Source organism: Oncorhynchus mykiss, chromosome 24 (genome assembly GCF_013265735.2).
Source record: "Oncorhynchus mykiss isolate Arlee chromosome 24, USDA_OmykA_1.1, whole genome shotgun sequence".
Taxonomy (NCBI): Eukaryota; Metazoa; Chordata; class Actinopteri; order Salmoniformes; family Salmonidae; genus Oncorhynchus; species Oncorhynchus mykiss.
The window spans coordinates 4038256-4052185 of NC_048588.1; positions in this window are offsets into that span (position 1 = coordinate 4038256).

The window sequence follows — 13930 nt, forward strand, 5'->3', positions numbered from 1 at the left end:
ACCGGCAGAACAGAGACGCTACCTCTGGTAAGACGAGGGGTGGAGGTGTGTGTCTTTTTGTCAATAACAGCTGGTGCGCGATGTTTAATATTAAAGAAGTCTCGAGGTATAGCTCACCTGAGGGAGAGTACCTTATGATAAGCTGTCGACCACACTATCTACCAAGAGAGTTCTCATCTATATTATTCATAGCCGTCTATTTACCACCACAAAGCAAAGCTGGCACGAAAACCGCTCTCAACCAACTCTATAAGGCCATAAAGAAGAAAATGCTCACCCAGAAGCGGTGCTCCTAGTGGCCAGGGACTTTAATGCAGGCAAACTTAATCAGTTTTACCAAATTTTTACCAGAATGTCACATGTGCAACCAGGGGGAAAATAATCCTAGACCACCTTTACTCCACACACAGAGAAGCATACAAAGCTCTCCCCAGCCCTCCATTTGGCAAATCTGACCACAAATCTATCCTCCTGATTCCTGCTAACAAACAAAAACTGAAGCAGGAAGTACCAGTCACTCGCTCAACACGGAAGTGGTCAGATGACGCGGATGCTACACTACAGGACTGTTTTGCTAACACAGATTGGAATATGTTCTGGGATTCATCCAATGGCATTGAGGAATACACCACCTCAGTCATCGGCTTCATCAATAAGTGCAACAGTGACGTCATCCCCACAGTGACTGTATGTACACATCCCAACCAGAAGCATTGGATTTCAGGCAACATCCGCATTGAGCTAAAGGCTAGAGCTACCGCTTTCAAGTAGTGGGAGACTAACCCGGACGCTTATAAGAAATCCCGCTATGCCCTCAAACGAACCATCAAACAAGCAGAGCATCAATACAGGATTAAGATTGAATCCTACTACACCGGCTCTGATGCTCATCAAATGTGGCAGGGCTTGAAAACTATTACGGACTTAAAAGAGAAACCCAGACGCGAGCTGCCCAGTGACGCGAGCCTACCAGATGAGCAACATTTATTTTTATACTGCTTCGAGGCAAGCAACACTGAATGCATGAGAGCACCAGCTGTTCTGGATTACTGTGTGATAACGCTCTCGTAAGCTGATGTGAACAAAACCTTTAAATAGTTACCAACTGTCAAGTGTCTTCACTGACATTTTCAACCTCTCCATGGCCGAGTCTGTAATACTTACATGTTTCAAGCAGACCACCATAGTCCCTGTGCCCAACGAAGCGAAGGTAACCTGCCTAAATGATTACTGCCCCATGGCACTCGCGTAAGAAGCCATGAAGTGCTTTGAAAGGCTGGTCATGGCTTACATCAACAGCATCCTCCTGGACACCCTAGACCCACTCCAATTCGCATACTGCCCAAACAGATCCACATATGACGCAATCTCAATCGCACTCCACACCACCCTTTCTCACCTGGACAAAAGGAACACCTATGTGAGAATGCTGTTCACCGACTACAGCTCAGCGTTCAACACTATAGTGCCCACGAAGCTCATCACTAAGCTAAGGACTCTGGGACCAAACACCTCCCTCTGCAACTGGATCCTGGACTTCGTGACAGGCCGCCCCAAGCGGTAAGAGTAGGCAAGAACACGTCTGCCACGCTGATCCTTAACACTGGGGCCCCTCAGGGGTGTGTACTTAGCTCCCTCCTGTATTCTCTGTTCACCCATGACTGTGTGGCTAAACACGACTCCAACACTATCATTAAGTTTGCTTACGACACAACAGTGGTAGGCCTGATCACCAACAACGATGAGACGGCCTATAGGGAGGAGGTCAGAGAACTGGCAGTGTGGTGCCAGGACAACAACTTCTCCCTCAATGTGAGCAAGACAAAGGAGCTGATCGTGGACTACAGGAAAAGGCGGTCCGAACAGGCCTCCATTAACATTGATGGGGCTGTAGTGGAGCGGGTCGAGAGTTTTAAGTTCCTTGGTGTCCACATCACCAATGAACTATCATGGTCCAAACATACCAAGACAGTCGTGGGGAGGGCACGACAAAACCTTTTTCCCCTCCTGAAACTTAAAAGATATGGAATGGCCACCCAGATCCTCAAATGATTCTACAGCTGCACCATCGAGAGCATCCTGACCACTTGCATCACCGCCTGGTATGGCAACTGCTCGGCATCTGACCGTAAGGCGCTACTGAGGGTAGTGCGGACGGCCCAGTACATCACTGGGGACAAGCTTCCTGCAATGCAGGACCTATATAATAGGTGATGTCAGAGGAAAGCCCAGAAAATTGTCAGAGACTCCAGTCACCCAAGTTATAGACTGTTTTCTCTGCTACCGCACGGCAAGCGGTACCGGAGCACCAAGTCTAGGACCAAAAGGCTCCTCAACAGCTTCTACCCCCAAGCCATTAGACTGCTGAACAACTCATAAAAACGCCCCACTGGCACTGAATCGGTACCAGTGCCCCTGTATATAGCCTCGTTATTCTTATTGTGTTGCTTTTTATTATGACTTTTTATTTTAGCTTACTTGGTAAATATTGTCTTCTCCTAAGAACTGCACTGGCGTTTGTGGCAAGTAAAGTTTGATTTGATGTTAGGATATATGTTATCCTGTACAAGCTTTTGTGCCAAATGCACTAAGTTGTTACATGTGTCAAGCTTATGGGCATGTGGCAGCAGTGTGTCGGAGGGAGGTTCCTAGGTGTGAGCACTGTGCAGAAGGGCATGAGACAAAGGAATGTGTAGCATTGGGGGAAAGTAGTGGAATGTGTTAATTGTAGGGGTGCCCATGGGGCTGGGGATCAGAAATGTCCCGTGCGAGAGAGAGGCAGGTTGAGGTTTCCAGGGTCAGAGTAGTGCAGAAGTCATAAGCTGAGGCAGTGAAGAAAGTCGAGGAAGATGGGTTTAGGGGGAGGGATCCTGAGAGGAGTGGTGTAAGTAGCAGATCTGTACCAACACAGAGGGATACAAAAAAACACACAAAAAAACATGTTTTTTTCTTTGTATCATCTTTTACCAGATCTAATGTGTTTTATTCTCCTACATTAATTTCACATTTCCACAAACTTCAAAGTATTTCCTTTCAAATGGTATCAATAATATGCATATCCTTGCTTCAGGTCCTGAGCTACAGGCAGTTAGATTTGGATACGTCATTTTAGGCTAAAGTTTTTTATAAATGCTAAAAATACAATCTTACGGAAAAATATATCACTTGTGGCTAACATTTATAGCAATGGTTATCAATTGTACTGCAGGGATGGAACAGAAGTCGCAGAAAAATTTAGGTTGTGGTGGCAGCAGCACAGAGGTATTTGGGTGTGCGAGACTTGACATCATTAGGTCTGGTAAAAGATAATACAAATCATTTCTTTTTTGTTTTAGTTTTTTTGTACCGTTATCTTTGAAATGCAAGAGAAAGGCCATAATGTGTTATTCCAGCCCAGGCACAATTGAGATTTTGGCCACTAGATGGCGGCAGTGTGTGTGTGCAAAGTTTTAGACTGATCAAATGAACCATTGCATATCTGCTCAAAATGTTGTATTAAGACTCCCCAAATGTGCCTAATTGGTTTATGAATACATTTCAAGTTCATAATTGTGCACTCTCCTCAAACAATAGCATGGTATTATTTCACTGTAATAGCTACTGTAAATAAGTGCAAATAGATTAATAAGAATTTAAGCTTTCTGCCAATATCAGATATGTCTATGTCCTGGTAAATTGTCATGTCACTTGCAACCTCATGCTAATTACATTAGCCTACTTTAGCTCAACCATCCCGTAGGGGTTAAGTGGTGGTGTCCCATCTTTTCAGGTTGTTGGCATGAGGTAGGACTAAATTGATTTAAATAGTGGAGTAGGGTGGTGTTTTTTTGGTGTTTTTTGTGAGTGTAGTGTTACACGGTAGGGTATTTGTTTATTATTTTTTTCAAGCAAAGTATAAAGGGAGTTTTACTCCAGTCTAGTAGATAGCGGTAATGCAACATATGTTGGATGCCAACTGCCGTTAAACCTCATCAAAGAAGAAGGTCAACAACCATCTTGACAGAGATTGAAGCATTTTAAAAATAATAATGTGCAAATATTGTACAATCCAATGTACAAAGTGTGCAAAGATCTTAGAGACTTACCCAGAAAGACTCACAGCTGTAATCACTGCCAAAAGTGATTCTAACGTGAAGACTTGGATTGAATACTTTTCGATTCAAGATACGAACTCAGCAAAAAAAGAAACATCCTCTCATTGTCAACTGCATTTATTTTTAGCAATCTTAATATGCGTAATATTTGTATGAACATAAGATTCAACAACTGAGACATAAACTAAACAAGTTCCACAGAAATTAAATAATGTGTCCCTGAACAAAGGGGGGGGGTCAAAATCAAGAGTAACAGTTGGTATCTGGTGTGGCCACCAGCTGCATTAAGTACTGCGGTGCATCTCCTCCTCATGGACTGCACCAGATTAGCCAGTTCTTGCTGTGAGATGTTACCCCACTCTTCCACCAAGGCACCTACAAGTTCCTGGACATTTCTGGGAGGGAATGGCCCTAGCCTTTACCCTCCGATCCAACAGGTCCCAGACATGCTCAATGGGATTCAGATCAGGGCTCTTCGCTGGCCATGGCAGAACACTGACATTCCTGTCTTGCAGGAAATCATGCACAGAATGAGCAGAATGGCTGGTGGCATTGTCATGCTGGAGGGTCATGTCAAGATGAACCTGCAGGAAGGGTACCACATGAGGGAGGAGGATGTCTTCCATGTAACGCCAGCATTGAGATTGCCTGCAATGACAACAAGCTCAGTCCGATGATGCTGCGACACACCGCCCCAGACCATGACGGACCCTCCACCTCCAAATCGATCCCGCTCCAGAGTATAGACCTTGGTGTAATGCTCATTTCTTCTACGATAAACATGAATCCAACCATTACCCCTGGTGAGACAAAACTGTGACTTGTCAGTGAAGAGCACTTTTTGCCAGTCCTGTTTGGTCCAGCTACTGTGGATTTGTGCCTGTAGGCAACGTTGTTGCCGGTGATGTCTGGTGAGGACAAGCCCCCAGTCCAGCCTCTCTCGGCCTATTGCGGACAGTCTGAGCACTAATGGAGGGATTGTGCGTTCTTGGTGTAACTCGGGCAGTTGTTGTTGCCATCCTGTAGCTGTCCTATTGTTACACATGGTCTGCCACTGCGAGAAAGATCAGCTGTCAGTCCTGTCTCCCTGTAGCTCTCTCTTAGGCGTCTTTGGATTTTTACAAATTGTCTTTGAAAGACATTTCTTTTCTGGCTGAGTTTATTAGTGTTTAATTTTTCAGAAATAAACACTAGTATATCTTGAATAGATAAGTATTCAACCCAAGAGTCTTTCTGGGTGAGTCTCTAAGATCTTTGCACACCTGGATTGTATAATATTTGCACATTATTATTTAAAAAAATGCTTCAATCTCTGTCAAGTTAGTTGTTGACCTTCTTCTTCGATGAGGTTTAACGGCGGTTGGCATCCAATATATTTTGCATTAGCGCTACCTACTAGACTGGAGTAAAACTCCCTTATACTTTTCTTGACAAAATAAAACAAATACCCTCCCACACTATTTTGTGTAGATTGTTAAAAAAAGGTTTAAATCCATTTTAATCCCACTTTGTAACACAACAAACTTTGGAAAATGTTCAAGTGCTGCTGTCGGATGTGTGTGCGTGCATGTGTGACTGGTCACTGTAGGATAAGTGGGGGACCTCTTCCTGTCTGTCTCTCTGTGCGGTGGGCCCTTTGTCTCCCTGCAGTCCTTGGGGACACAGACCACGTCTGCCCTACCTGACGATTGTTTAGCATGAGGAGCACAGGGAGGCAGACGGGGGGGTCTCAGGAACAAGGTGTTTGTGTGTATTGACAGGGTTCTTTCAGGAAGGCCAACAACCCTTTGATGTGATGAGCAGCTGACACTCAGTGGTCTCAGTCTCAGTCACACCACCATTCTGACCATGCTGGACACACACACACCCACGTACACACACACACACACACACACACACACACACACACACACACACACACACACACTTGTACAACTAACCTTGTGGGGGGACACAATTCAGTCCCATTCAAAACCCTAACCTTAAATCAAAAACCTAACCCTAAAACTAACCCTAGCTCTTAAACCTAATTCTTATCCTAACACCAATTCTAACCTTAATCCTAAACTCGCTAGAAATAGCATTTGACCTCGTGGGGATTAACGGAATGTCCCCCGTTGGTCAAATTTTTGTTTGTTTACTATTCTTGTGGAGACTTCTGGTCCCCACAAGTATAATTAAACACACACACCAGTTTTAAGATCTGTTTCTGTGTTTACTTGAATCATGCTCAGGGCTAGGGACTGAAGGAAATTTGATCAGAAACTGAGAGTAATGGAATGAGTATATTATGTTGGAGAAAGCTTTAGGTTGGAGAACCTAATTAGTTGAAGTCAATGGCAGAAGTGTGCTACAGTATAGAGCATCCCTCCTAGACCTCTCAGCTGTCAATATCCTGGGTTAGACTAAACATGAGAAGACATCACATTTTATCGGTCACGTACACATGGTGAGCAGATGTTATTGCGGGTGTAGCGAAATGCTTGTGCTTCTAGTCCCGACAGTGCAGCAACATCTAACGAGTAATATCTAACCAATACCTAATACACACAAATCTAAGTAAAGGAATGGAATAAGAATATATAAATATATGGATGAGCAATGACAGAGCGGCATAGGCTAAGATGCAATAGAATACAGAATATACATATGAGATACGCAATGCAAGACATGTAAACATTATTAAAGTGACTGGTGTTCCATTATTTAAAGTGGCCAATGATTTCAAGTCTGTATGTAGGCAGCAGCCTCTCTGTGCTAGTGATGGCTGCTTAACAGTCTGATGGCCTTGAGATAGAAGCTGTTTTTCAGTCTCTCGGTCCCAGCTTTTATGCACCTGTGCTGACCTGGCCTTCTGGATGGTAGCGGGTGAACAGGCAGTGGCTCGGGTGGTTGTTGTCCTTGGGTGATCTTTTTTGGCCTTCCTGTGTCATTGGGTGCCGTAGGTGTCCTGGAGGGTAGGTAGTTTGTCCCCGGTGATGCGTTGTGCAGACCGTACCACCCTCTGGAGAGCCTTGCGGTTGTGGGCGGTGCAGTTGCCGTACCAGGCGGTGATACAGCCCGACAGGATGCTCTCTATTGTTCATCTGTAAAGCTTTGTGAGGGTTTTAGGTAACAAGCCAAATTTCTTCAGCCTCCTGAGGATGAAGAGGCGCTGTTGCACCTTCTTCACTACACTGTCTATGTGGGTGGAACATTTCAGTTTGTCCGTGATGTGTACGCTGAGGAACTTAAAACTTTCCACCTTGTCCACTGCTGTCCAATCAATGTGGATGAGGGGTGCTCCCTCTGCTGTTTCTTGAAGTCCACCATCATCTCCTTTGTTTTGTTGACGTTGAGTGAGAGGTTATTTTCCTGATACCACACTCCAAGAGCCCTCACCTCCTCCCTGTAGTCTATCTCGTCGTTGTTGGTAATCAAGCCTACTACTGTTGTATCGTCTGCTTGATGATTGAGTTGGAGGCGTGCATGCATTTTCTTCCCCAAGATGGCGTAGCAGTGCAGATGTGGTTTGTCGTCCTCTCGTGTACTTTTGTATTTTTCGTCTTTCTTTTGTATACATTTCAATTTATTTTCAATCTCTTTTCCATTATTAAATTAAATATACCTTCCGGTAACCCGCCTCACCCAATGTGACACAGATCCGCTATTTGTTTTAGACCTTATACCCAGAACCTCCATCAGAAGATAACCAGCTAATTAGCTACTAGCTATTTACCTATTGTTAGCCACTGCTAGCTGGCTTTCCTTCTGCACAGACACCAGCTGTTTTTTTTAGCCTGGATAATACTTGCCAGCATCGGACCTGCCATAAACCCTGGACCATTACTCCTGATCATCACAGCTAGCTAGCTGCCAACGAGTGACCCAGCCCCGAAGCTAGCCTTGAGCCAGGCCCACCTCCCGGCCTACTCTGTGATCACCCGGCTACCCAGCCGATGCCTTCCGGATTCTACCCCAACACCGCTAGAATCCACCACTCCACCGGATCCTTGCCGTAAGCTCTGGACCTGTGCATTGGATCATCGCTGTTACCGAGTTGCTATAGTGGCTAACGTCCCTGCCCAGAAGCTAGCACCAGTTAGCCACGAGCCAGGCGCATCTCCAGGCTAGCAAAATAAATAACTACAACTACAATTACCTCTTTCGCCATCTGGTCTGGACCCTTTGTCGACATGGCTTCTCACCGTACCACCACGACTGGTCCGCTGACTTAATTCCATCTGCTGTGCCCTCAACCGGCCTTTGCCGGACGTCGGAGAAGACGCTTCTACTTACCCCGGCCTGCTAACTTTAAACGCTGTGTATCCCGCGTGCTAGCATAGTAACGACTACCCCGCGGCTTCCCTGTTCTATCTATTGCTGTTCACTGGACCCTATGATCACTTGGCTACATAGCTGATGCCTGCTGTTCATTAATCCCGGTACTCCATTTTGTTTATTTTTTGTTTATCTGTCGGCACCAACTCAGGCCCTGTGTACAGTCGTGGCCAAAAGTTTTGAATGGCACAAATATTAATTTTCACAAAGTCTGCTACCTCAGTTTGTATGATGGCAATTTGCATATACTCCAGAATGTTATGAAGAGTGATCAGATGAATTGCAATTAATTGCAAAGTCCCTCTTTGCCTTGCAAATGAACTGAATCCCCCAAAAACATTTCTACTGCATTTTAGCCCTGCCACAAAAGGACCAGCTGACATCATGTCAGTGATTCTCTCGTTAACACAGGTGTGAGTGTTGATGAGGACAAGGCTGTAGATCACTCTGTCATGCTGATTGAGTTCGAATAACAGACTAGGAAGCTTCAAAAGGAGGGTGGTGCTTGGAATCATTGTTCTTCCTCTGTCAAACATGGTTACCTGCAAGGAAACACGTGCCGTCATCATTGCTTTGCACAAAAAGGGCTTCACAGGCTATTCAAGGATATTGCTACCAGTAAGATTGCACCTAAATCAACCATTTATCAGATCATCAAGAACTTCAAAGAGAGCGGTTAAATTGTTGTGAAGAAAACTCTAGGGTGCCCGAGAAAGTCCAGAAAGCGCCAGGACCATCTCCTAAAGTTGATTCAGCTGCGGGATCGGGGCACCACCGGTACAGAGCTTGCTCAGAAATGGCATCAGGCAGGTGTGAGTGCATCTGCATGCACAGTGAGGTGAAAACTTTTGGAGGATGGCCTGGTGTCAAGAAGGGCAGCAAAGAAGCCACTTCTCTCCAGGAAAAACATCACGGACAGACTGATATTCTGCTAAAGGTACAGGGATTGGACTGCTGAGGACTGGGGTAAAGTCATTTTCTTTCCGATTGTTTGGGGCATCCGTAAAACAGCTTGTCTGGAGAAGACAAGGTGAGCGCTACCATCAGTCCTGTGTCATGCCAACAGTAAAGCATCCTGAGACCATTCATGTGTGGGGTTGCTTCTCAGCCAAGGGAGTGGGCTCACTCACAATTTTGCCTAAGAACACAGCCATGCATAAAGAATGGTACCAACACATCCTCAGAGAGCAACTTCTCCCAACCATCCAGGAACAATTTGGTGACGAACAATGCCTTTTCCAGCATGATGGAGCACCTTTCCATGAGGCAAAAGTGATAACTAAGTGGCTCAGGGAACAAGACATCAATATTTTGGGTCCACTCCCCAGACCTTAATCACATTGAGAACTTGTGGTCAATCCTCAAGTGTGTGGGTGGACAAACAAAAATCCACACATTCTGACAAACTCCAAGCATTGATTATGCAAGAATAGGCTGCCATCAGTCAGGATGTGGCCCAGAAGTTAATTGACAGCATTCCAGGGCGGATTGCAGAGTTCTTGAAAAAGAAGGGTCAACACTGCAAATATTGACTCTTTGCATCAACTTCATGTAATTGTCAATAAAAGCCTTTGACACTTATGAAATGCTTATAATTATACTTCAGTATTCCATAGTAACATCTGACAAAACATATAAAGACACTGAAGCAGCAAACTTTGTGGAAATTAATATTTATGTTATTCTCAAAACTTTTGGCCACGACTGTAGTAAACCAACCCTCTCTGCCCATTCATCGCCATTTTAGCTGTTGTTGTTGTCTTAGCTGATTAGCTGTTACACGTTGTTGCCTTAGCTAGCTCTCCCAATCAACACCTGTGATTGTATTATGCCTCTCTTTATGTCTCTCTCAAATGTCAATATGCCTTGTACACTGTTGTTTAGGATAGTTATTATTGTCTCAGTTTACTGCAGAGCCCCTAGTCCCACTCAACATCCCTCAGATACCTCCCACCTCCCACACATGTGGTGACCTCACCCAGCATAACTAGCCCGCCCAGAGATGCAACCTCTCTATTTTACCACACCCAGAAATTGTCTCCTTTTATTCTCTGTCCCCAACGCACTAGATGACCAGTTTTGATAGCCTTTAGCCATACCCTCATCCGTACACCTCCTCTGTTCCTCGGGTGATTTGGAGGTTAACCCAGGCCCTGCATGTCCCCAGGCACTCTCATTTGTTGACCTCTGTAACCGAGAAAGCCTTGGTTAACATCAGAAGCCTCCTCCCTAAGTTTGTTTTACTCACTGCTTTAGAACACTCCTCCAACGCTGATGTCCTCGCCGTGTCTAAATCCTGGCTAAGGAAGGCCACCAAAAATTCTGAGATTTCCATCCCCAACTACAACATTTTCCGTCAAGATAGAACTGCCAAATGGGGAAAAGTTGCAATCTACTGCAGAGTTCTGTCATACTTTCCAGGTCTATGCCCAAACAGTTCGAGCTTCTAATTTAAAAAATGAATCTCTCCAGAAATAAGTATCTCACTGTAGCTGCCTCTTATAGACCCCCTCAGCTCCCAGCTGTGCCCTGGACACCATATGTGAATTGATTGCCCCCCATCTATCTTCAGAGTTCGTTCTGTTAGTTGACCTAAACTGGGATATGCTTAACACCCCGGCAGTCCTACAATCTAATCTAGATGCCCTCAATCTCACACAAATTATCAAGGAACCCACCAGATACAACCTTAAATCCGTAAACATGGGCACCCTCATAGATATCATCCTGACCAACCTGCCCTCCAAATACACCTCTGCTGTTTTCAATCAGGATCTCAGCGATCACTGCCTCATTGCCTGCATCCGCGATGGGTCCGGTCAAACGACCACCCCTCATCATTGTCAAACGCTCCCTAAAACACTTCTGCGAGCAGGCCTTTCTAATCAACCTGGCCCAGGTATCCTGGAAGGATATTGACCTCATCCCGTCAGTTGAGGATGCCTGGTCGTTCTTTAAAAGTAATTTCCTCACCATCTTAAATAAGCATGCCCCTTTCAAAAAATGTATAACTCCAGACTTGACTGCCCTCGACCAGCACAAAAACATTGTGGTGGACGGCACTAGCATTGAATAGTCACTGTGATATGCAACTTTTCAGGGAAGTCAGGAACCAATACATGCAGTCAGTTAGGAAAGCAGGCTAGCTTTTTCAAACAGAAATTTGCATCCTGTAGCTCTAACTCAAGCCACTACAGTGAGGCTAGGTAACACTGTCACCACCGATAAATCGAGAATTTCAATAAGCATTTCTCTACGGCTGGCCATGCTTTCCTCCTGGCTACTCCAACCCTGGCCAACTGCTCCGCACCCCCTGCAGCTGCTTGCCCAAGCCTTCCCAGCTTCTCCTTCACCCAAATCCAGATAGCAGATGTTCTGAAAGAGCTGCAAAACCCGGACGCGTACAAATCAGCTGGGCTAGACAATCTGGACCCTCTCTTTCTGAAATGATCTGCCGCCATTGTTGCAACCCCTATTACCAGTCTGTTCAACCTCTTGCGTATTGTCTGAGATCCCAAAAGATTCGAAAGCTGCTGCGGTCATCCCCCTCTTCAAAGGGGGAGACACTCTAGACCCAAACTGTGATAGACCTATTTCCATCCTGCTCTGTCTTTCTAATGTCTTCAAAAGCCAAGTTAATAAACAGATCACTGACCATTTTGAATCCCACCGTACCTTCTCCGCTGTGCAATCTGGTTTCCGAGCTGGTCATGGGTGCACCTCAGCCACGCTCAAGGTACTAAACAATATCATAACCGCCATCGATAAAAGACAGTACTGTGCAGCCATCTTCATTGACCTGGCCAAAGCTTTCGACTCTGTCATTCACCATATTCTTAATAGGCAGACTCAACAGCCTTGGTTTCTCAAATGATTGCCTCGCCTGGTTCACCAACTACTTCTCAGATAGAATTCAGTGTGTCAAATCTGAGGGCCTGCTGTCCGGAACTCTGGCAGTCTCTATGGGGGTACCACAGGGTTCAATTCTCGGGCCGACTATTTTCTCTGTATATATCAATGATGTCGCTCTTGCTGCTGGTGATTCCCTAATCCACCTCTACGCAGATGACACCATTCTGTATACTTCTGGCCCTTCTTTGGACGCTGTATTAACTAACCTCCAAATGAGCTTCAATGCCATACAACACTCCTTTCCTTGGCCTCCAACTGCTCTTAAACGCTAGTAAAACCAAATGCATGCTTTTCAACCATTTGCTGGACAGTTCTGACTTAGAATATGTGGACAACTACAAATACCTCGGTGTCTGGCTAGACTGTAAACTCTCCTTCCAGACTCATATTAAACATCTAAAATCCAAAATTAAATCTAGAATCAGCTTCCTATTTCGCAACAAAGCCTCCTTCACTCACGCGGCCAAACAAACCCTCGTAAAATTGACTATCCTACCGATCCTTGACTTCGGCGATGTCATTTACAAAATAGCTTCCAATACTCTACTCAGCAAACTGGATGCAGTCTATCACAGTGCCATCCATTTTGTCACCACCACGACCTGTATGCTCTAGTCGGCTGGCCCTCGCTACATATTCGTCGCCAGACCCTCTGGCTCCAGGTCATCTATAAGTATATGCTAGGTAAAGCTCCGCCTTATCTCAGCTCCAGCAGGCATATTTCACTGGTCATCCCCAAAGCCAAACCTCGTTTGGCCGCCTTTCCTTCAAGTTATCTGCTGCCAATGACTGGAACAAATTGCAAAAATCGCTGAAGCTGGAGACTTATATTTCCCTCACTAACTTTAAACATCAGCTATCTGAGCAGTTAACCGATCGCTGCAGCTGTGCATAGCCCATCTGTAAATAGCCCACCCAATCTACCTCCTCATCCCCATACAGTTTTTATTTACTTTTCTGCTCTTTTGCACACCAGTATTTCTACGTGCACATCATCTGCTCATCTATCACTCCAGTATTAATTTGCTAAACTGTAATTACTTCACTACTCTGGCCTATTTATTGCTTTACCTCCTAATGCTATTTGCACACACTATATAGACTTCCTTTTTTTCTATTGCGTTATTGATTGTACGCTTGTTTATTCCATGTGTAACTCTGTGTTGTTATTTGTGTCGCACTGCTTTGCTTTATCTTGGCCAGGTCGCAGTTGTTAATGAGAACTTGTTCTCAACTAGCTTTCCTGGTTAAATAATATAATATATATTTTTTTTTTAAATGGCCATGCAGTCATGGGTGAATAGGGAGAACAAGAGGGGGCTGAGCACACACCCTTGTGGGGCCCCAGTGTTGAGGATCAGCAAAGTGGAGATGCTGTTTCCTACCTTCACCACCTGGGGTCGGCCCTTCATGAAGTCCAGGACCCAATCGCACAGGGTGGGGTTGAGACTCGGGCCTCAAGCTTAATGTTGAGCTTGGAGGGTACTATAGTTTTGAATGCTGAGCTATAGTCAATGAATAGCATTCTTACATGTCCAGATGGGATAGGGCAGTGTGATGGTGATTGCATTGTCTGCGGACCTATTTGGGCAGTAAGCAAATTG